Below are 24,760 nucleotides of genomic sequence, written 5' to 3'. Positions count from 1 at the left end.
TTATCGCAAGGTGATGAGCAGCCTTTCCTCAGCAGTGATGGCCTTCATCATGACTGTATCCACCATTGTCAGATGGGGTGCCAATATGTCAAGAAGTCTGTCAAATCCTGTGATCGATGTTCTACAGAAGGACATGAATTTTTCTGGAAAGCTGAAAAATGGACATAAAAAAATGGTTAGTTAATGATTAGATTTTTTCGGACACGTGTTGAGTAGAAAAATATCTTTAAAGATTTTGCAACTTACCTCCTCAAATTGTTGTAAAGCACATAAAAGTGCCCCTTCTCCGTGCGCTCTGCTAAGAGTGGGTGCACCCACATTCTTCTAGCTCGCTTTTTCTTTCTGCGCTGCTGCTGGACCTAAAAAAAAATATTGTTTTACTTCACAACACAGTGAAAAAACAAAGAAATGTCAAGAATTTTATGAATCCCAACACTAAAGGCCCTTTTACATTTAGCGATGCACCAGCGATCCAACCAGCGATCCGACCCGGTCAGGATCGCTGGTGCATCGCTAAATGATCGCTAGTGAGCTTTCATACAGAAAGATCTCACAGCGATGCAGCAGCGACGCAGCACACGATACTTACCATTCACACACAGCGATCCTGCGTCCTCCCGCCCGCCTCCACGCGTCGCTGGACGTCACAGCAGGAAGTCTCAGCAGGAAGCGCCCGACGAGAAATGGAGCCAGACATTCTCGCGCGATCAGCGATGAGCAGCAGGGGAGCCGGTTGTTGGTAAGTATCACACATAGCGATATCGCTAGCAATATCGCTATAACGTCACAAAACCAGTGACGTTTTAGCGATATTGCTAGCGATATTGCTTAGTGTAAAACCCCCTTAACCCTAATCCCAAACATAAACCTAATCCCAACCCTAAAACTAATCCCAAGCATTAATATAATCCCAAGCCTAATCCCAACCATAAACATAATCACAACCCTAATCACAACCATAAACATAATCACAAGCCTTATCAGAATGCTGTTATGAATGGGTCACAGAGGAGGAAAACAAGACCAAGCCAAGTCACAGAAAACCAGAGAGGTTGGAAACTACGCAGATTGCAGACCCCTGACCCTAGCCACACAACTAACAGCAGCGTGGAGCGTACCTACAATGATTCTAGACGCCTCGTCACAGCCGGAGGACTAAATTAGCCTAAAGCAAGAAAAGGGGAAATCTAAAACTGCCCCAGAGCAGACCCCAAAGGAACAGACAGCCCCTACACATGTATTGACAGTGAGACAAGATGAAAACATGAGCACAGGTAGGAAAATAGGCTGAGCAAACGATGGGGCCCACACTAGCTAGAAAGGACAGGAAAGGAAAGATACTGTCTGCAATCATGCCAAAAAACCCTGCAAAAATGTCCAACACTTCTAATAGCAAAAAATACCCTGAAGTCACTAGACTTCTCCCACTATATCAGCACTCTGGCATATTCTGAGAACAGAGCAAAAAGAGGCCAATCTAATAAAGGACAAAAAGCAAACTGGCACATACAGTGACATAAGAGTGGAAATTCAGCACAGTGGCTGACCACACAAAAAACTGAATAGACCAAACCAAATCTAATGTGAACATTAGCAAAGACAACTTAGCTTGAGATGGCAGGAACTGAGCTGAAAACTAAGACCTCAGGAGGCAGGAAAAAATCACCAGCATGGGAATAGGGAGTCGGCTGTCTTAAATTCAGTCTGAGACTCCAGATGTCCACCCCTCTTCCTCATTATCAGGTGGCAGGTCTCTGTTAATTAGATCAGCTTCACTACCTTCTGCCACCACCAGACGGAGCCCGGAAAGAGAACTCACAACTCCTCTGTCAGCACAACCAGCTCCCTCACCAGAAACCAGAGGCAGACCAGAAAATGAGTTCACAACAGAACGCTAGTCCCAACCATAAACATAATCACAACCCTAATCACAACCATAAGCATAATCACAAGCCTTTATCAGAACGCTAATCCCAACCATAAACATAATCACAACCCTAATTCAACCATAAACATAATCCCAAACCTAATCACAACCATAAACATAATCACAACCCTAATCCAAACCATAAGCATAATCCCAATCCTAATCACAACCCTAATCCCAACCATAAACATAATCCCAACCCTAATCCCAACCCGAAATATAATCCCAACCGTAATCACAACCCTAATCCCAACCATAAACATAATCACAACCCTAATCCCAACCATAAACATAATCACAAGCCTTATCAGAACGCTAATCCCAACGATATACATAATCACAACCCTAATCCAAACCATAAACATAATCACAACCCTAATCACAACCCTAATCCCAACCCGAAACATAATCCCAACCCTAATCCCAACCCGAAATATAATCCCAACCGTAATCACAACCCTAATCCCAACCATAAACATAATCACAACCCTAATCCCAACCATAAACATAATCACAAGCCTTATCAGAACGCTAATCCCAACGATATACATAATCACAACCCTAATCCAAACCATAAACATAATCACAACCCTAATCACAACCCTAATCCCAACCCGAAACATAATCCCAACCCTAATCCCAACCATAAACATAATCCCAACCCTAATCCAAACCCGAAACATAATCCCAACCCTAATCACAACCCTAATCCCAACAATAAACATAATCCCAACCCTAATCTCAACACTCCCTAATCAAATGTAGCTTACCTGCTCTCTGTGGCAATTGATGATTTGCAGCAGAAACCCCAGCAACATAATTCTGTATGGTCTGCGGAGCCGTAAGTGCTGCGCACTCTGCTCTTCGGGCAACTGGGCGCTCTGTTGCTCAGTGATCCTGCCACTCATGATTGCTTTGGTAGAGCAAAATGGAGAATCACAGAAGAGGGGGTTGGACAAGGAAATGACATCATTTTTTTTCCCTCTGTCAAGTCTGTCCAACTTTATATGTGTTCACAGTTGTAAAAAACGCAGACAAATCCGCAGGAAAATTCGCAATAAAAAGCACACCTAAAACGCACAAAAAACACACCTTCGTTTTCTGCCAAGAGCTGCGTTTCAGGTGCGGAAAAATCTGCGGGAGAATCCGCAACATGTGCACATACCCTTAGGGGACACATCTCAGCCTAAAAAACATCTCTGGAGGCTGATGACTCATCCATTCTGCTGGAGTTCCTCTGACTGAATCTCCCTGCAGAATCCCATCTTTCACTGACATGGCCACCTCCAGCACTGCTACAGGGTCGTCACCGGTTTACTTGCTGCTGGGGCTTCCCACTGAGCTGCTGCTGCTCCGGTGACTCCATCTTCTTAGAGATGATCATGAGCTTGTAAAAGTAGATTGAGAGAATTTGTTTGGGTCCCCGCTTATTCAGCAAGCTATAGTGCTTACCGAATAAGCTACAGTCGGAAGCGCGCTAGCTGATCGGCCCCGCAGCTGCATGTGTTTCGGCTGTGTCACAGCACATGCATGGAGAGCCTGTGTGTTGGGCTCTCCATGAATGTGCTGTGACACAGCCGCGACACATGCAGCTGTGGCCCCGATCAGCTGGCGCGCTCCATGTATCCAGGTTCCCGCTGTAGCTTATAAGAATTGAATTAGAATAAGTGGGGACTCAAACAAATTCGCTCAACTCTACTAGTAAGCACCGGCCCTGTCCTGGTCATTTTTTAAATCTTAGGCCACACCCCCGATCTGGTACTCCCAGATTTCGAGGTCAGCAAATTCATCCCATGTGGCTTGTGGGATTAGTGACGAGGCGCACACTGTGGGGTCTTGGTGTATAGGACCCATTATCTTTTTGCATACCACAAAACCTTGTAAAACTCACCAATGTAAATTCTTGGCAGCTTCCATTTCATTATTTTAAGTGTATCCTGTTCAGTTACCCTTCTGAGTAACTGGCACATGCATCTACAGAAAGTGGAAAAAGCTATAGCGTAAGTATTTCCTGTTTTTTATCACTGCTATGGTCGTCTTTTGGCACACGTGTCTGCTCTTCAGCGGCGCACACTAGGCGGGGCGGCTTTCGCAGTGAAAGTCCATAGGGAATTAAAACACAGACTCCACAGACAATGAGAAAGTCATTTCTCGTCCACAAACCCCTCCGTGAGCCAGCTCTGGACACTGGGGGAAAAGACGTCAATTGTAAAAACTTACACTACAGTACACAAGCTCATCTTTAACCATGCATTAACAGTATACAAAGTAATGTTCCCAAGAATGATATTCCAATTAAAAGTCCAGAAAAACAATATAAGAGGATGTCCAATAAAAAAAATATTAAGATGTTTAAAATTGAAACACATACAAGTCATGACTAGAGATCTGTATGAAGGGGGTAGCAGACTGGCTCATTTCAATAGCTAAGCCAGTGATAGTGCAGAGTCGTTCATCAGCAAAATTATATTAACCGATCATACACAAGAAGAAACAGTCTGAGATGTCTCTTCATAGCTCACACAGAGCATCACCACTGCAGTCAGTCAGCTGGCATCGGGCTGCAGGGCAGAGGAACTGGTAGGTATTTTTTTACTTAATTTTAGGACCCCTTGGGACCATTTTATAGGTAAAAAATAAGCTAGTACACATCCCCTTTAGCTATTCCGTGACTGGCAGTGAACATTGTTTACTATCTCAATCACTCATTTGTCTTTTGAATTACCAACACATATTGTACATAATTGCATACTTGTCTCCATTTTAAGCTTCCATTATCAGTAACTATGTTTTCCAGATCATTGTCAACACAATTTAAGCATTGTTAGATAATGTATTTTATGATTTTGTTCTGCCTGATCCTTTGGCTTCTCCTTGACTGCAGCCATTGCAGCTTGCACACAGTGAAAAACCAAGGCTATGCTTTCACTTACATAACACATTAAAGCTTTGGGACTTCAATACTTTTGCTTCTGTCTTTTATTTCTGTTTTATCAGGGGCTTATAGGAAAACAAATCTAATTCTCTAAGCAAACCTTTTGGCAGAAATTATGGAACCATCTCACCAGCAGAATGTTCACCCAAATTCTTTACTTTGTCATACATAATAAATATTATGTAAAATGATGCTTTCTTGATAACTGAAATTGAGCTGACAGATGTCAGGGAAGCTACCTCCTAAGCCATCTATATGGGCTTGAAGTACATAGGAAGCTGAATAAAACGATATCTTGATATCTGCGATCCGATGTCTTATTACAGAGAAAACTACATTTTTCTTATATGTAAATGAGCTGTTCCAGGCTATGAGGAGGTCACTGATCTCCCTGAGAATCTGCCTCCAGAGATTATTGTAAATAAAGGTGTGCATTACCAGGGTGAACCAAGTAATTCCTGACACTTTTCTCTCATAATTACACACAGCTCTGCAGGGAGATCATAGCTAATACAGTACAAGAGAGCTAACACTGTACAGCAGAACTAACACAGTACAGCAGAGCTAACAGTACAGAAGTGAACTTTATCTTATATGTGAGGCAGTGACCGGAGTCATATGTGAGAGTCACTATGTGTTTCCCCAGGATGCGCTCAGAAGCGAATTAGATCCTCTGGAGTGCCTTGTGGTCACAGCTGGATGCCTGTGAGTCACAAGACAGAATAAAAGCAAGTTTGAACCTGGTCAAGTTATTTTTGACCAAGCAGCTTGTTCAGGAAAACCCGGTATGGGCTTTTCTTTTTGAAACAGACAGCAGGAAGGTAGCGGGGTCCGGTCCGTTTCCTCCAGCCCAGATCTTATAAGTGGCCCATGGCTGCAGAGTGGAGTGAAGGAAAAAAAAAACCTGCAGGAAGAGTTTGGGTGTGTCAGTTTTGGTCTTGTAAGCAGACAGAGCAGTTGGCCTGCAGAGCACTCCCTGTGTGAGGCAACACAGGGCCAAGTGGAGCCAAAAGGTCTGGCACCCCCTGGGTACATGGCAGTGAGGTCACTCTCAGCAACCAGTCCCGAACTGTCTTTTGTTTTCCCGGCTGTGATCTGGAGGTTACAGCGTGCTGTACACTGTGCGAGTTTTTGGACATTAAACACATTTTGTTTTGAACGTGCTTGGGTCACTGCCTCATCACTGCACAGCGTGGACACCACTGCATTACATATGGTGGAGAATGCGGGCAGTGTGAACTGAGGCATACTCCACAGAGTTCTGGATGTCAATAACTAAGCCAGCAACGTTGCAGCTCAAGCCTGCTGACAAAATGGAGGAACTTTTAAAGCAGTTGGTCCTTGCTCAGCAACAGCAGGAGCAGCAGTTTCAGCAACAGCGGCAGACGAATAATCTGTTAATACAGCAGATCATGGCTTTGTGAGCCGCAGCCCCACCAGCAACCACGTTCCAGTCAGAGGCCCGGTACAAGGTCCGGTCCGCGCTGAGGAAGATATCACCCGAGGACGACATGGAGGCCTTCCTCACCATCTTCGAACACACAGCGGGATATCTCGGAAGGAGAGTGACAACCTACCCGTGCCTCCTAAATTAGCCCCACGGTTCCCTCGTGTCACAGTTGTTAAGTGTTGGCGATGCCAAGGGCCGGGACATGTGGTTGCCAACTGCCCCCTAACAGCAGAACCCATGGACTGCGGGTATACACACCGTGTGTCGATGTATGCTCAGCCAGTCTGCACTACCACTACAAGCCCTGCCGGTACAGAATCTCAGCTGTGCCAGGCACTAGTTACTGGGTACCAGACGGACGCTCTCTTGGACTCGGGGAGCTTGGTGACCCTGGTGGATGGGTCCCCGGTTGCTGGGGACAATCCTAATGGACGGAAGGTGGGGGTGGTGTGCATACATGGGGACATCCGAGAGTACCCGACCACTGAGGTTATGTTTCCACCCCGTGTGAAGAGATAAACCATGCGGTGGGAGTGGTAAAGACTCTTCCATATGAGACTGTATTGGGAAGAGACTTACCCCTGTTCTGGTCCCTGTGGGAGACCAGGATTAATCCTCCCAGGATAACTGGTATTCCGAGCGCAGAACCCAATGATCCAAAGTCTGGGATACCTGCCATAGGGGTCACCAAAATAGGGACAGAGTGTAAGCCTGATAGGTTTCACCTAGAGGTATTGGCAGAAGTTGAGGAGACCCCACCGATCCTTGAGCTGGAGGTGTCACCTGGTAAGTTCGGGACAGCCCAGCTCCAGGATCCCACTCTGACCCGGGCCAGGGAAAGAGTACTCGAGGTGAATAGGGTGGCTCAACGACCGGGTGCGGAGAAGGAGTTTCCCCGCATTACGAACAACCAGGAGTTACTATACAGAGTTGATAAAATCAGGGATGAGGTGGTAGAACAACTGGTAGTGCCCCAATCGTATCGTTGGGCGGTGCTCAACATGGCTCACACTCACATGCTGGGAGGGCATTTGGGGGCCAAAAATACGCTAGAGCGTATATTGCACCTTTTTTTGGCCTGATGTCTACTGTCTACGCTGAGGTCAAAAGGTACTGCGAAACATGTCCGGAGTGCCAACTAACCTCACCCACCACAAACTACCGGAGTCCATTGGTGCCTCTGCCCATTATGGAAGTACCTTTTGAGTGGATTGCGATGGATCTGGTTGGACCAATAGTAAAATCCGCCCGGGGCCACCAGCACATATTAGTAGTCATAGACTACGCCACCCGGTACCCAGAGGCGATACCACTCCGCCACACTTCAGCTAAACTAATAGCATGTGAACTGTTCGCCATGTTCTATCACCTTGGGCTACCCAAGGAGATCCTTACAGATCAAGAAACTCCTTTTATGTCTAAGGTGACAAGGGAGCTATGTAAGCTGCTCCAAATTAAACAGCTACGTACGTCAGTGTACCATACACCAGCCGACTGGTTGGTGGAAAGGTTTAATAAGACCCTCAAAGCCATGCTCAAAAAGGTGGTCGCCAAGGATGGGAGGGATTGGGACATGTTACTGCCTATCTAACGTTCGTCATCCGCGAGGTACCGCAGGCGTCCACGGGGTTTTCCCCATTTGAGCTATTGTATGGCAGGCACCCGAGTGGACTGCTGGATGTAGCTAAAAAGATGTGGAAACAGGAGCCCATTCGCCATAAGAGTGTCATCGATCGGATTGCGGCCGTGCGGCCCATAGTAAAGGAGCATCTGTTGGATGCCCAGGCCGCTCAAAGTCGCAAGTATAATAAAAGGGCCATCCCAGAGAGTAAGCTCAAGGCCAAGTGGCAAGGGCTTATGAGATACAGGGAAAAGTGGGGGAAGTGAATTATAAAGTGTACAAAAGGAAACCCAAGCAACTATACCATGTAAACCTGTTAAAGACCTAGAAGGACTGAGAATGTTTGGGCACGGAAGCGACTCCGGTCATACCAATGAGGGTTTCTCTGGCAATGGCCAAGGATACAGCCGGGTGTGAGGTAAAAGTAAATGATGCCCCTGTAGGTACGTGTGCCGACTGGGGGGGTGGTCCTTTTTTCGCCACAAACAGACTGGAGACAGAAACCAATGTACATTCAACAGGTCCTCTTTATTGGCCGTCCTCCCGACGACCACAGTAGCATGACAGCTTCCGTGCACACAGGCCCGGGTACCTTTCACCTTCTTCTCTTTCCTTAAAGTGACGTCCCTTGTGGTTCTATCGCTGTGGCTGCCCTAGGTCTACTACCACAGCGCTTCGCCTGTCCGAGACCATCAATCTGGTACCCCCTGGCTTCCTCTGTCCTGCGGCTCCTCTGTCAGGGCCACCCCCCTGACTGTTTCTCCTTCCAGTCCATCCCGGAGTTCTTCCTCTCTCATTCTCTTCCTCCTTCAGTCTCCTCCTCTGCTGAAATCCTCCTCCTGGACTGGCTTCCTTCTGGAACTCTCTCTCCTTTTTTATTCCCCTCTCGAGTCCCCGTAACTCTGCCCACCATGACTATGCGGTTTCCTAGCCTTAAGCTGCTGTTAAGCCCTTTTCTCACTGCTCTCTATCTCCATCTTGTGGCCAAACTTTAGTACTGCACCGTCTCCTTTTCCTGCTGTCCTTTGTCTCCCCCTAGTAGCCAGGACCCAGTACTTCACCATCTTTCACTATCTCTATCTGTCTCCTCATATGTCTATACAAATTCACGTCACGTATATCTGCTGCATATCTTAAATTCACTTTCCTGCTTCAGACAAGTCCATAGGTCAGTCCACTTACCTATACCCTCACAAAACAGCAGCAACGGGAGGCTCGAGCTTTGGTGCATGAGATTACGGATGTATTCTCAGAGCTGCCGGGGCGAACCCTGGTGATTCAGCATGACATTGTCACCGAGCCCCAGGTAAGGGGACAGATGAAACCATACCAAGGGCCAGAAGCCTGGAGACAAGCAATAGCAGCTGAAGTGAAGCAAATGCTTCAATTGGAAGTCATTGAAGAGTCCCAGAGTGAGTAGGCTAGCCTCATTGTGTTAATACCTAAACCGGATGGGTTGTTACGCTTCTGTAATGACTTCAGGGAGTTAAATGCGGTGTCAAAATTTGACCTCTATCCAATGCCTCTGGTGGACGAGCTAATTGAAAGACTGGGGAAAGCCCAGTACTTCACCAAGCACGATCTCACCAAAGGATACTGCAGGTCCCCGTGACAGAATCGGCTAAAGAGAAGATCGCATTTATCACACCAGAGGGTCTATTTCACTATGTCATCTTGCCCTTTGGGTTACATGGGGCTCCGGCCACATTCCAGAGGCTGATGGACATAGTGTTAGAACCGCATCAAAAATACGCATCGGCCTATTTAGATGACATAGTCATCCTTAGTACCAACTGGGAGGCCCACCTGTCCCAGGTACAAGCTGTGTTAGAGTCGCTCAGAATCGCGGGGTTAACAGCAATCCCAAAGAAATGCACGATAGGTCTCAGGGAAGCTCGGTACTTAGATTACGTGATCGGACGCGGGGTGATCAAACTCCAATTAAACAAGATTGAGGCCATCCAGAACTGGCCAAAGCCCTTAAGTATCAAACAGGTGAGGGCATTTCTTGGCATCATTGGATACTACCGCCTGTTTATACCCAATTTTGCAGGGAAATCAGCACCCCTAACGGACCTGTTAAAAGGTAAGAAAACAGTGACGGTCCGATGGAATCCTCAAGCGGAGTTCCTGAAGTCAGCGTTATGTGGACAGCCAGTCATCATCAGCCCCGACTTCAAGAAGACCTTTATTGTACAAACTGATGCCTCAGAGGTAGGCCTAGGAGCAGTACTGTCGTAAAAGGTGGACAGGGATGAGTATCCAGTCACCTACTTGAGCAGGAAACTGACCGCAAAAGAGAATAATTATGGCGTAGTGGAGAAGGAGTGCTTGGCGATTAAATGGGCCTTGGAGTCCCTATGCTACTATTTGCTCGGGCGTCAGTTTAGTTTGGTAACGGACCATCCACCCCTCGTCTGGATGAGAAACGCAAGAGAGGAATGCCCGAGTCACCAGATGGTTCCTGTTCCTACAAAACTTTAGTTTTTCAGTGGAACATCGGGTGGGGAAATCACAGAAGAATGCGGATGCCCTTTCACGGGCCCCTTGTATGGTGACAAATGTTCAACCCCACAAGTTTGAATAGTGGGGGGATTATGTGAGGCAGTGACCGGAGCCATATGTATGGGTCGCTATGTTTCCCCCAGGATGCGCTCAGAAGCGTATTAGTTCTGCTGGAGTGCCTTGTGGCCACAGCAGGGTGCCTGTGAGTCACAGGGCAGAATAAAAGTAAGTTTGAATCCGGTCAAGTTATTTTTGACCAAGGAGCTTGATCAGGAAACCCTGGTATGGGCTTTTATTTTTGAAACAGACTGCAGGAAGGTAGTGGGGTCCGGCCGATACCACCAGCCCAGATCTTATAAGTGGCCCATGGCCACAGAGTGGAGTGAAGAAAAAATACCCGCAGGAAGAGTTTGGGTATGTCAGTTTTGGTCTTGCAAGCAGACAGAGCAGTTGGTCTGCAGAGCATTTCCTGCGTGAGGCAACACAGGGCCAAGCAGAGCCAAAAGATCTGGCACCCCCTGCATACACGGCAGTGCGGACGCTCACGGGAACCAGTCCCAGACTGTCTTTTGTTTTCCTGGCTGCGATCCGGAGGATACACGTGCTGTGCACTGTGTGACATTAAACACGTTTAGTTTTGAACTTGCTTGGGTCGCTGCCTCATCACTGCACAGCGTGGACACCGCTGCATTACACATTCCAAACATTTGCAGCAGCACTTGTCCTCTCATTGTTGGCAGCTCTGCTGCAGAGCTGTGCCTGATTAAAACACCATTTTAAAAATACCTGTTACGCTCAAATTTAATTAATAAATCCTTAATAAAGATTATTTTTTAACATCTTTTAAAACATTTTAAATATTCTTTACTAATAGACCAGTCCACTCTGGGTTTTGTGTGATTCTTACTAATGTTTTTCCCTGTGGACTGGCTGCACCATGATAAAAAGGTGACCAGCTCCAAGGAAGAGGTTTACTCTGACGAAGGATACTCTCGGTTTCTCCAAAATGCGTTGTTATTTTGCCTCTGGGCCACTGTACTAACCAACCACAAAGCCTTGCATGTGGTAGCCAGGAATGCTGACAGTCAGGGGATGCTTGGTGCTTTTTCACTACATGCACACAGGACTGTGTGAATGTGGGAAGGAGGGCCCCCATATAGTGTTCGGGCCGGAACCAGGGGGACTGCCATCAGGGTTATTGAAGGAATCACATCAGGAGGATTACAAAGGGAGACATGCGACTGAAGTTGTCAGGGCGACAGGGGGCAGGTCTAGGGTAAAAGGAGCAGGGGACGCGCGGCAGTGGCAGTTGGGAGAGAGTGATAGTAAAGGCAGGACGCAGGGTGACTTGCAGGGGCACCGAGAGGAGCCTGTGAGGAGAAAGCTGTTGACTTACCGACGAGAGAGACGTGAGAGACTGTTCCGAGAGACTGCTCCCTGGCCCCGTTCTGAAAGAATCATCCCTGCTGCCCCCCGCCTTGGTGAGAGAGGAGCTTTACCTCAGGTTGTGGCCGTGACTACCCGTTACCCGGCCACAGAGGCCTGGGCACTTCCCCCCAGCCTTGCCCCATCACGCCGATCCGGCCGTCACCGGCCTGAAGAAACGCCACCTCGTCACAGGCGAGATAAAAGGCCCGCTACCCCGGCTTTGGGAGAGACTCCTTGATAAAGGACGGCTACAGGTCATCAGGAGAACTGCGTCATCACCGCGCGCCACCTTCATCGCTTTCTTCAGGGCCTGTTGCGCCCCAACGGCATCGCTTTCTTCAGGGCCTGTTGCGCCTCAACGGCTTCGCTTTCTCCATGGCCTGTTGCGCCCCAACGGCATCGCTTTCTTCAGGGCCTGTTGCGCCCCACCGGCATCGCTTTCTTCAGGGCCTGTTGCGCCCCACCGGCATCGCTGTCTTCAGGGCTTGTTGCGCCCCACCGTCATCGCTTTCTTCAGGGCCTGTTGAGCCCCATTCCCACCCGGGGTAGTGAGACTTCAGGACAGCCGCCCCAGCGACCTCTACGCGGCCACGCTACCGAAACCAGCAGTCCCTGGAAGGCTAAGTGGCATTATATTTGGTTAAGATTGTTGAGTCCCTGCGTGGACTGTTTGTGTTATTCTTAATTCTTGTTTTGTTCAGCCAAGCCCAGCGGCTAAAGTTATATAAAAGTAATTTCGTAAACCACCATTCGTCTAGTGTCTTGTCACTCAACCCTACATGCACACACCTACCAGGCCTACTGGAATGGATTGAAAGCCTACACCAGCATCCCCAGTGTTACTGGCATCCTGCATCTTTTTCTTGCTCCTAACCACCCTTTCCAGGAGCGTCACAGGAATCCATGCACTTAAGGGGGTTTTACACTAAGCGATATCGCTAGCAATATCGCTAAAACGTCACTGGTTTTGTGACGTTATAGCTATATTGCTAGCGATATCGCTATGTGTGATACTTACCAGCGACCGGCTCCCCCGCTGTCCATCGCTGATCGCGCGAGATCGGGCGGCTCCATTTCTCGTCGGGCGCTTCCTGCTGAGACTTCCTGCTGTGTGAGACGAGCGACGCTGGAGGCGGGCGGGAGGACGCAGGATCGCTGTGTGTGAATGGTAAGTATCGTGCGCTGCGTCGCTGCTGCATCGCTGTGAGATCTTCCTGTGTGGAAGCTCACTAGCGATCATTTAGCGATGCACCAGCGATCCTGACCGGGTCGTATCGCTGGTCGGATCGCTGGTGCATCGCTAAATGTAAAAGGGCCTTTACACATAGTAGTGGCAGGACCGCCTCCTCTAACACTGGTGAAGTGAGCACCACCATTTATTTCATTGTACTCTCTCCAGTTGATCATATTACTGAGAATCCTGTAGTGAATGTTACAAATACACAGCCCTATTTTCAGACTAACTCATTTTTATTACAATCCCCTGCCTATAGTCAGCAGTATTATCTCCATTTTCTTAATTGGGTTATTTTTGCCAGGATAGAGCAGAGAACCCGATTCTTTACCTGCAGTTCCTGTAGCCAACTTCTTGTTTGGTGCGAGCGCTTACCACAACTATTCTACTCATAACTGATTAGAAAAACATGTCTCCTCTTTTACAGGAATTGTGTCATACCTGTCCGATTTGTGTGTGGTAAACTGAGCTACAATTGAATGAAGATATGTGCCGTGGTGTCTGGGAGAAAGCAGCTGTGTTTTTATAATGTACATAACCACTTCCATAAATGTAATGTACGTGCTGGTCAAATGTCTGGTACTGGTGTATAGAACGGGTTCAAGAGCAGAGCCTGCTCCATACGTGGGAGAAGCTAGCGTCATACAGCTGACAGCCACAATCAGAGCTAACGCCAAGCATGGTGTTTTAACCCCCTAGGTGCTGCCATTAATAGTAACCTCAGAATAAATGTGGTTAGATGGGTTGGGCCCCCATGTCTCATTATCAGTCCCCCACAGCGATATTGCTTGATGAGTGCTCTAAATTTCATACATTATGGTAAACTAAATGATGACACTCACAACTTCAACTCATCTCATAAAAAAACATCATATGACTATGTTAACATGCAATAAAAGCAGGAAAAAAAAGATGGCAACATGAGCAAGGTCAACATAGCACTATATACAAGGATGCGCACAGGCCAAGCTACATGTAGACAGCTGGCTGCTGTACACAATAACATGATGTTTACACACTGCAATTTTGTTACAAACTTAGCTATGAAAGTCCCACAAACAAATGCATGTAAATAATGTTTTTTTGTATTTTTTAAAGTCATTACTTATTTTATAATGCAAAAGTCAGTGACAAAATCTCTATGCAACACTTGATCACATCTGTGCTTGAAGTTCTGCCGCAGGTTCAGTCCAATTCATTGGAAGAAATAGAGCAGCATGCTGCACCACTTTTTCTGGTAAAATGACGAGTCCATTACAGCCAGTGAAACCCATCGGGTGTTTGTGTCATGTAACGGATCCATCACGTAGACAGTTGACTTATGTGCCACAAAATCTTACATAGTATTTTCTGAACACAGCCAAGGACTCCTATTGACCTGACCATTACCAAACACCTATATGTCTGTATATTTCTGTACGACCTTGTGATCACATGATCGCTACGTCTCTGCTGGCATAGCAGACGCCAGCGATATCTGTTGCTTCCTGCCTCATATATCATCCATTCTAATGGCCTCCTGATGAAACAAATGGATGGGGAAATGCGTTAAGGCAGTACTGACCTTTATGATAGGTCCACTTTTATTAATGATGACCCCTTTTAATTTGCTATTATGCCTATTTTTTATGTGCATCTGGGATCTTTTGACTTGCTATATTTATTAACCATTATAGCTTTCCTTTAGTTGCCTTATCTCGCCTGTTTTCCCCACTCGTCATTACTGCCTATAACAGGGCTAGTAGGGAAAGACAGGGAGAGCCGCCAATGTGTGGGGGCGCCACATCTCATAACCTAATAGGGTACCAACCTCCACTGTCAGGCAGAATCAGCTTAGGTTACTAAAAAAGGGACTTAGAGTTATTTAAAGGTCTACTATCAAATCTATTATCTGTATATCAGTATTAGCAATTACGGTACCTACATTAGAGGGAATATAACCTGTACTATCAATTCCCTGTTCCCATAGTATCCCTTCCTTGCTAAGCTATTACGCCTGCACTATATATCCACCTTGGACAAAGTCCATTATAGTCTATATATTGAGAATTATTTTTATTATTCAACTCTATTTATTCTCCTGTCTTTTCCTGCTTGCATACAACAGGAACAGCAAGTTAACACAGGAGAGTCGCCAACGAGTGGGGCACCACATCTCGTATCTTTTATGGTGCCAACCTCCACGGTTAGGTGGTATCAGCATAGGATACTAGTAAGAGACTTCTAGGTATTTATAGGCTGATATATATTATACTCTGTATACTAATATAAAAGCATCTATTTATATGGATTTATCCATGCTAATTTTTTCATCTGATATATTTGCTTTTGTCATTGCCTATTACACTGGGTTTTGGTGTTTTTTTAGAATTTATTAAGTAGAAAATTATTTTAAAGGACTATATGTTCACAAGTGTAAAAATGCTTTCCTTTGGTTGACAACAAGTACTTCCCACAAAATCTGCTGGGTCCTACCAGTCCCAGAAATGCTTCATCACTGTCACCGAACTGAGTGGATTTTCTCCTGTAACTATGGCACCTACAGATATCCCAGTTAGGCCGGAGTCACAATAGCGAGAAATACAGATGAGTGCTATGCGAGAAAAAAATCGCATAGCACTTGGACCAATGTTAATCTATGGGGCAGCTCCCATCATCCGATTTTTTTCTCGGCCGTTTTATACGTGCGAGCGAAATCGCAGCGTGCTGCGCTTGTCAGCGTTTCTCGGCCGAGACTCGCCAATGCAAGTCTATGGGTGCGAGAAAAAATCGGATTACACACGGACTATGCGTGTGCCTTGTGAGGAATACGGAAGACTTCTCCAGGTGACAGGAAATTCAATCATTCATTATCAGGAAGTTTTGGCATGCAAATTACCCTGGCACACTCGAGACCAAAACAGGAAGAACGCCTACACAGAGTGTAGCATCATGTCCAGACATATCAATGTCGAGATGCTGATAGTTCTGGTCCAGGAGAGGCCAGAACTTGGGGACCAACACGACGCACATTATGCTGATCGCGCAACGAAGGAGGCAGCAATCTGTGCCCACATGTTCCCCGATTTTGAGGAGCGACCTCGTGAAGTCCAGCAAGAAATTAGTAAGTACAATCATAAAAAATGTTCTATAAAGTTTAACATGAGGTAACAAATGACCACAACCGCATGATATGTGATGTGTTTAGTAATATGTGTCATATTTCTGACTATACACATGCTAAGAGTAGCAGCCCACATTACACTGAATCCTACATGTTGTGAGCCACACAATGCGTTTGATATATATATATTTTTTTTTTTTTATTTGCAGCGACTGATGTCACTAGACGCTGGCAAAGTTGCCAGGACCAGTACTGGCGGGAACGGCAGCATTTTGGGTGGAGTGGCAATGCAGTCCCCAAGAAGCGGAAATATATGTATTTTGACCGCCTCAATTTTCTTGTACCGGTGATGGATCTCAAACCGTAAGTGCATGCATGACCCCACATCTTTTACACATGATCTAACTGGAATATTTAAACGTTTCTAAATTCAAATTTTTTATTAACAACAGGATGGAGTGAAACCTTACAGAAAGGGAGACAGCAGCGTCTTCTGCCACACAGGAGGCTAATCCTGAGGATGATGAAGGGGCCCACAGCAGCAGTCCAACCATACCTCTGGATACCTCACCCCAGCCTTTGGCAATACCACGGCGTGGCCGGCGCAGAAGGGTGCATTCCACCACTGGCACAGCGAGGCAAGTTGACACAGGGGTGTGGGACTATTTGTCCAGGGCAGCACATGATGATGGAGAGGAAGCGTACTCATGCAGTTTGGCATGCTACTTGCGGCCCATTCCGCGTTCGGTGAGGCTGCAGGCCAGAGGTGCCATCCAACTCCTCATCAATGCGTGCACACCCCCAAACAACCCAACTCTTGTCTTTGTTTTTCTGGAAAGATGGCAAATGTCATCAAGCAACCTTCTGCCACTTCAAGATATTCCAGAAGAGCAGGCAGGAACAGTTGCTGCAGCACCTCTGCCACATATGTCAACCCAAACACAGGCCACTCAAACACAACATCAACCACAACCTGGACACATGTATGAGTATCCAGCACCTGCCCATTATGGCCACTTGAGCAGACCCACTGTTGAAGGCTGGTCTCCACATGTGTCTGCTCGACATGGCCATATTGAGGTTATGACCAAATGGGTCACTCCTTTACCCAAGAGTTAATGCAGCAATACCCTCCACCCCACTATTATGGTCAACAACAAGATCGAGGCTTGGTCCATAATCCGCCCTACCCATCTGCCATACCACAGGCTGACAATCAGGTTAGGCAACCGCCTAGGCCTAGTTTGGCATATGCTGGCCACCCGCCATCACCACCACTAACCTACCAAAATCTGTAATGTTTATATTTTGACTGTCCTGTAATGTTTTTTTTTTTAAACTTTGCAATGTCCTTTAATACTTAATTATTGGCCCTGGTTAGTAGGCCTAAGCTGCCATATGATGTTAATATGGTGTATTTATTTTTCCAAAAAATAATTTTTGGAGTAAAAAAAAATTATAAACATATGAGTGTGATGTGTTGTTAGGACGACATACATTATGTGATTTGTAGCAATGTCTATACATATGTTGGTGCAAAAAAAACCACACTTCAAACACTAACATTACTATATTTATCATGGAACAAAAGGAAAAAACACTACATAGAAACAGCATTGTCTTGCCAGGGAGTAGATCCCTCTGGTGAAACAAAATAATTGGTTAAGATATCACACACTTTGAGCCCAGAGGGCTGACGAAGTGGATGAAGGACATGTGTAGTAGACAAGTCAGTATTTGCATACTCCACTTCATCACCACCATTGGATGGACATTCATGGTATCTGGTGAAGTTGTGAGTACCACACACGCTTTTATCATAACAATCACATTGCCTTCACCAAGTTGAATAGAGGACTGCAGGACCCGCCATTTAGCACAGAGAATGCCAAAGGCACACCCCACAAGAAGTCGGGCACGGGAAAGACGAAAATTTAAGATCTGGCGCCGGTGGTCCAGGACTCTCCGTGGATAGGGCCTCATGAGGTTGCATGATAACTGAAAGGCCTCATCTGCAACCGTCATGTAAGGCACTGCTTCAATAGTAGCCCCTGGTAGGTGACTTGGGTGTGGGAGGTCCAACTCATTATTGCGCAGCCGCCGACTCATAATAAAAGAATTGAAGACTCTGGAGTCTCCAGTTCTTCTATAGGCCCCAATATCTACAATTATAAACCTGTAGCGAAAGTCAACCAGGGACAACAACACTACAGAAAAATATTGTTTATAATTATAGAATTGGGACCCTGAGTTCGGCGGCTTACGCACACGGATGTGCTTCCCATCCAGGGCTCCAATACAGTGTGGAAAGTGTCCTGAAAACCACGGGCTATACTCAACCTGTCTTCCATTTTGGGCTCAGGCATGACCACTTGATGTAGTCTGGACCAGATTTCTCAGCACGTAGACCAGACAATGCCTGAGATGGTTGATTTTCCGATTAAAAATTCTAAATGCAGAGCCGCATATGAAAGGCCAGCGGAAAGGAAGCTAAAAGTAAACAGAAAAAAAAAATTATAAGCCATGCCAAAAAATACCAGTTTAATAATTGCTCCAAGTTAGACTCTCTAAATAATAAACCATGCATTAACAACATTAAATTTAAATGCAATGGCTTTGGGCTTTATTATACAAGCATATATTGTACATGTCTAAATGTGGTATTTGACATACATACCAAAAAAGGAAATAAATAAGGTATAAGGGCATGAAAAAACTAGGCTGTTTTAAACATCATCAACATAGAGGTTTAACACATACAGTAACGTAAGGATAAGGCGCTCCTCTGCAGAAATACATTTGCACATCCTGGTGTCCTTAAAGGTGGTCCCAGGGCGCACAATCTCCAGCAAAATATCAAATGTGGCAAGGCTCATCCAACAATATTGAAAGATCTTGTCCAGATGGCTGCGCAGAGATACATAGAGACGGTGGAAATGGCCTTTAGTGAGTCGTCGCCTCAAAAGTGGAGGGACCCACATTCGTCTCCGCCTCCTTGGATCCACAATCACTGGGTATGGCTCCCCAAAGCGTCGGGACAAAACCCAATTGTAAAGCACACGCTCAGTGGTGTTAAAAGTGAGTCTGTCTGACATGTTTGTCACAAAGCAGAACTAACACAACCCAAGCACGGACTCTATTGCAAAGTTTGGAGGCTCCCACCTGTTGTAGAGCCAATAAATAGGGTTCTTGATGATGATTTAAATTACTTTCAGGCCTAAAAACCTTTATATGTCCATTTTGAAAGCCGCCGAGAAAATCTCGCCATACGGATGCCATACGGATGTCACACGGATGCTTACATGCCAGAAAATCGCATTCTTACATTGCTAACGGATGACATATGAATCACTGTTCATGAAACATTTGTGCGATTCTCGCCCGTGAAAAACGGACCGATTTTTTATACGTTGTGTGTGACTCCGGCCTTAGGCCACTTTTACACTTTCAGTATTTGGTCAGTATTTTGCCCCAGTATTTGTAAGCCAAATCCAGGAATGGGTGATAAAAGCAGAAATGGTGACCTGTTTCTATCATACTTTTCCTCTGATTGGCCCACTCCTGGTTTTGGCTTACAAATACTGAGGTAAAATACTGACCAAATACTGATAATGTGACCGTAGCCTTACAATGTAAAAAAAAAAAATCAATAAAATAGAAAAACAAAATGTCCTCATAGATCTAGGATAATCTCTTGGGGGAAAAAGATGAGGTAAATAAAAAAAATATCAATTATATATAATAAATAAAAAGCAATAAAACTCCCAAAAAAATTTGCAAAAAAGAGATCCATATGTGTATGCTTTTTATTATATACAGTACATGCAAGAAAAAAAAAAACTATACATACTACACAGTAACCTAGAAAATTAATTCAACAGGTTATTTGGTGTGAGGGCTCACGCCCACTTGCGATCAAATCGGATAAAAAAATCGTATTGAATTCGGACCAATGTTAATCTATGATTGTGTGCTCCTCTGCGTTTTTTCCAGCTTGGATCAGATCACGATAGGGCTGGAAAAAAATCGCAGCACGCTGCGACTGTAATCAGAAATCGGATTGCACCCCGCTATACAAGTCAATGGGAGTGCTGTGTGATTTTTACACACCGGTGTCCTTTAACCCCTTTACTCCCACGTTAATCAACTGGCCAATTTTTACAATTCTGACCACTGTGCCTTTATGAGGCAATAACTCTGGAACGCTTTCATGGATCTTGGTGGTTCTGACAAAGTTTTCTCGTGACATATTGTACTTCATGTTAGTGGTGAAATTTCATTCATATAACTTGTGTTTATTTGTGAAAAAAAACAGAAATTTGGCAAAAATTTGGAACATTTTGCAATTTTCCAACTTTGAATTTTTATGCCCCTAAATCACAAAGATACACAATCACAAAAAGCTTAATAAATAACATTTCCCACAAGTTTACTTTACATCAGCACAATTTGGGAACCAAAATTTTTTTTAGTTAGGAAGTTATAAGGGTTAAAAGTTGACCAGCGATTTCTCATTTTTACAACACCATTTTATTTTTCGGGACCACATCACATTTGAAGTGGTATGCATTGCTGAATTCCACCCCTCTCTCCCATGCTCCTGAATGCCCCATGTGAACTGCATTGTATTTTTATATGGTATGCATTGCTGAATTGCACCCCTCTCTCCCATGCTCCTGAATGTCACATGTGGACTGCATTGTATTTTTATATGGTATGCATTGCTAACCCATCTTCTTGTATCCATAATTGTACTCCATTATTATTATCTCTGCCACACATCTAAGTCGTCTGTATAACCCCTTCCCCCTTTTATGACCTTTGCTTAACTCTGTGCATTTGGCCTGGGCAGTCACACCCCACTTCCACTCACAGCTGATTGTGTTTAGCTGCACATATATTCAGCACCAAGGGTCTGCTCCAGATGTAGTCGGCTCCATCTACTTCAAAATCCATATTTCAAAGTACATATTTCTAAGTACTCTGAATTAGACTAGAATTCTAGAGTGCATTTGGCCGCTCATGACCCCTACAGTATTGTCATCATCACCATCTGACCGAGATGTTCTTCTGTTCCCACAGGTATGCATTGCTGAATTCCACCCCTCTCTCCCATACTCCTGAATGCCCCATGTGAACTGCATTGCATTTTTATATGGTATGCATTGCTGTATTCCACCCCTCTCTCCCATGCTGCTGAATGCCCCATGTGAATTGCATTGTATTTTTATATGGTATGCATTGCTTACCCATATTCTTGTATCCATAATTGTACTCCATTCTTGTTATCTCTGCCACACATCTAAGTGGTCTGTATAACCCCTTCCCCCTTTTATGACCTTTGCTTAACTCTGTGCATTTGGCCTGGGCAGTCACACCCCACTTTCACTCACAGCTAATTGTGTTTAGCTGCACATATATTCACCACCATGGGTGTGCTCCAGACGTAGTTGGCTCCATCTACTTCAAAATCCATATTTCAAAGTACACATTTCTAAATACTCTGAATTATACTAGAATTCTAGAATGCATTTGGCCACTCATGACCCCTACAGTAATGTCATCATCACCATCTGACCGAGATGTTCTTCTGTTCCCACAGGTATGCATTGCTGAATTCCAAATCTCTCCCATGCTACTGAATGCCCCATGAGAAATGCATTGAAGTTTTATATGGTATGCATTGCTAAATTCCACCCCTCTGTACTATGCTCCTGAATGCCCCATGTGGACTGCATTGTATTTTTATATGGTAGGCATTGCTTACCCATCTTCTTGTATCAATAATTGTACTCCATTCTTGCTATCTCTGCCACACATCTAAGTGGTCTGTATAACCCCTTCCCCTTTTATGACCTTTGCTTAACTCTGTGCATTTGGCCTGGGCAGTCACACCCCACTTTCACTCACAGCTGATTGTGTTTAGCTGCACAAATATTCAGCACCATGGGTCTGCTCCAGACGTAGTCGGCTCCATCTACTTCAACATCCATATTTCAAAGTACATATTTCTAAATACTCTGAATTAGACTAGAATTTTAGAATGCATTTGGCCACTCATTACCCCTACAGTATTGTCATCATCGCCATCTGACCGAGATGTTCTTCTGTTCCCACAGGTATGCTTTGCTGAATTCCACCTCTCTCTCCCATGCTACAGAATGCCCCATGTGAACTGCATTGTATTTTTATATGGTATGCATTGCTGAATTCCACCCCTCTCTCCCATGCTCCAGAATGCCTCATGGGAACAGCATTGTATTTTTATATGGCATGCATTGCTTACCCATCTTCTTGTATCCATAATTGTACTCCATTCTTGTTATCTCTGCCACACCTCTAAGTGTTCTGTATAACCCGTTCCCCCTTTTTTTACCTTTGCTTAACTCGGTGCATTTGGCCTGGGCAGTCGCACCCCACTTTCACTCACAGCTGATTGTGTTTAGCTGCACATATATTCAGCACCATGGGTCAGCTCCAGACGTAGACGGCTCCATCTACTTCAAAATCCATATTTCAAAGTACATATTTCTAAGTACTCTGAATTAGACAATTAGACTAGAATTCTAGAATGCATTTGGCCACTCATGACCCCTACAGTATTGTCATCATCACCATCTGACCGAGATGTTCTTCTGTTCCCACAGGTATGCATTGCTGAATTCCACCTCTCTCTCCCATGCTCTTGAATGCCCCATGTGAACTGCATTGTATTTTTTTATGGTATGCATTGTTGAATTCCACCCCTCTCTCCCATGCTCCTGAATGCCCCATGTGAACTGCATTGTATTTTTATATGGTATGCATTGCTTACCATCGTGTTCGCCATGTCTGTCATGTCCGCCATGTCTGTTTTGCCTCATGACCACTGGAGCGGTGTGCACGCGCATCTCATGTCTGCTATCCTGCATGTTCCCTCATGACTGGTGGCCTGCAAGATGCCTGCGTTTCTGCTCTGCCTTCTGTGATCATCTCTGCATGTCTGAAACCCCTGATCATGTGACCCTTCCTAGGTTCCAGCATTGTCTGGTTCTGCAATCATCTCTGCATGTCTGAAACCCCTGATCATGTGACCGCTCTCTGTGATCCTTGAGGATCTGAACTGGAAGTTCTCCCCTGGTCCTGACCCTGAAGTGGAGGTGCTAATGCCCTATATCAGACAGCCCCTCCCTATGCTCAGGGCCTAAGTATTGTGTTGCTTCCCTGCATGGCTGCTTGGTCTGCTGGGTCGCTCCCTCTATTCTGTGCCCCTGCACTTTGCTCTGTCGTGCGTCTCTGCACACGCTCCGTGCATGTACTCCGTCTCTTTTCCCGTGCCTTGTCTAGTGTTTGTCCTTCGTGCCATGTTTTGTTTCTGCTCTGCTTTGCCTTGTAGTCCTTCCTTGCTCTGTTTCCATTCTGTGCTTCAGTCTAGCTTCAGTTCCTTGTTTCGTACCTTGCCTCCCTCTGCCTGGTTCCTCCCTATGGTCTCTGTCTTTGCTTGCTCTGCCTCACTCTCGCCTTTGGTGCTCTGTAGTGCTCCCTGGCACACGCACCATTTCTCCTCTCTTACTTTTGGAGCTCTTTTCCATGTCTAGTCCCAAGGCTCTGCCTTGGCCCGGCTCTGGGCTTCGGCCTACGCTCCGCTGCTAGACTCTTTCCTATTGTGCTCTCTTGCAAGTCTCTAGGCTAGTCCCATGGCTCTGCCTTGGCCCGGCTCTGGGCTTCGGCCTACGCTCCGCTGCTAGCTCTGTTCTGCTCTGACCTGATTCCGTGTTTCTGCCTATGCTTCCGTTCCTGGTTCCGTACTCTGCCTAAGCTCTGTCTTGTTTCTCGCCTTGCCTTGTTGCTCTGTGTGCCCTTTGCATGCGCCTGGCCTCCCTAGCCTCCTGTTTGTGCCTCAGCCGTGCCCGCCTGTTATGAATGAGTCACCGTAGGAGGCAAAAACAGAAATGCTAGCTAAGTCGAGAAAACCAGAGAAGTTGGCAGCTATCGGATTGCAGACCCCTGAACCTATCAACACAACTAGCAGTAGCCGTGGGGGGTTCCTACGATGCCCTAGACCCCTCGATCACAGCCGGAGGACTATATAGCCTAAAGACAGAAAGGGAAATCTAAACTGCCCCAGAGCAGACCCCAAAGCAAAAGGCAGCCCCCAAAATATAATGACGGTGAAGCAAGAAGAAAGAACACTAACACAGACAGAAAAAAAGACTGAGCAAAGACGGGGCCCAAGCTAACTAGATAGGAAAGGACAGGAAGGCTGCTGTCTGCAATCCGTGAAAAACCCTATGAAAATAAGAGCCAACAGACTGACAGTGAAAAAGGCCCTGGAGACGCTAGGCTTCAAAAAGACTATGTCAGTACTCAGGAATATTCTGAAGACAGAGCAACAGGCAAAAAGAGATTCAGCTCACCCCAGCAGGGAATGGCAGAATCCAGAAAAGCAAGGCAAACAAAAGCAAAACACAAATGCTAAAAGGCAAAGCAGAAAACTTAGCTTTAGAAGAGCAGGAATCAGACTGGTCTCCTAGAAGTCCACAGAGAAATCACCCGCAGGGGAGAAGGGCGTCGGCAG

At 45.8% G+C, this 24,760-nt stretch overlaps 1 pseudogene; it reads right to left on the bottom strand.

The window, feature by feature from the left end:
- On the bottom strand, positions 1-21,679 carry LOC141074997 (uncharacterized; annotated as a pseudogene).
- Between the last annotated feature and the right edge of the window lie 3,081 nt (positions 21,680-24,760).

The sequence above is a fragment of the Dendrobates tinctorius genome, unplaced genomic scaffold (assembly GCF_039654945.1).
Source record: "Dendrobates tinctorius isolate UK_male_01 unplaced genomic scaffold, ASM3965494v1 ptg000015l, whole genome shotgun sequence".
In the NCBI taxonomy this organism is placed as follows: domain Eukaryota; kingdom Metazoa; phylum Chordata; class Amphibia; order Anura; family Dendrobatidae; genus Dendrobates; species Dendrobates tinctorius.
Note: the sequence above shows the minus strand (reverse complement) of the source record. Positions and strands in the feature narration are given on the sequence as shown.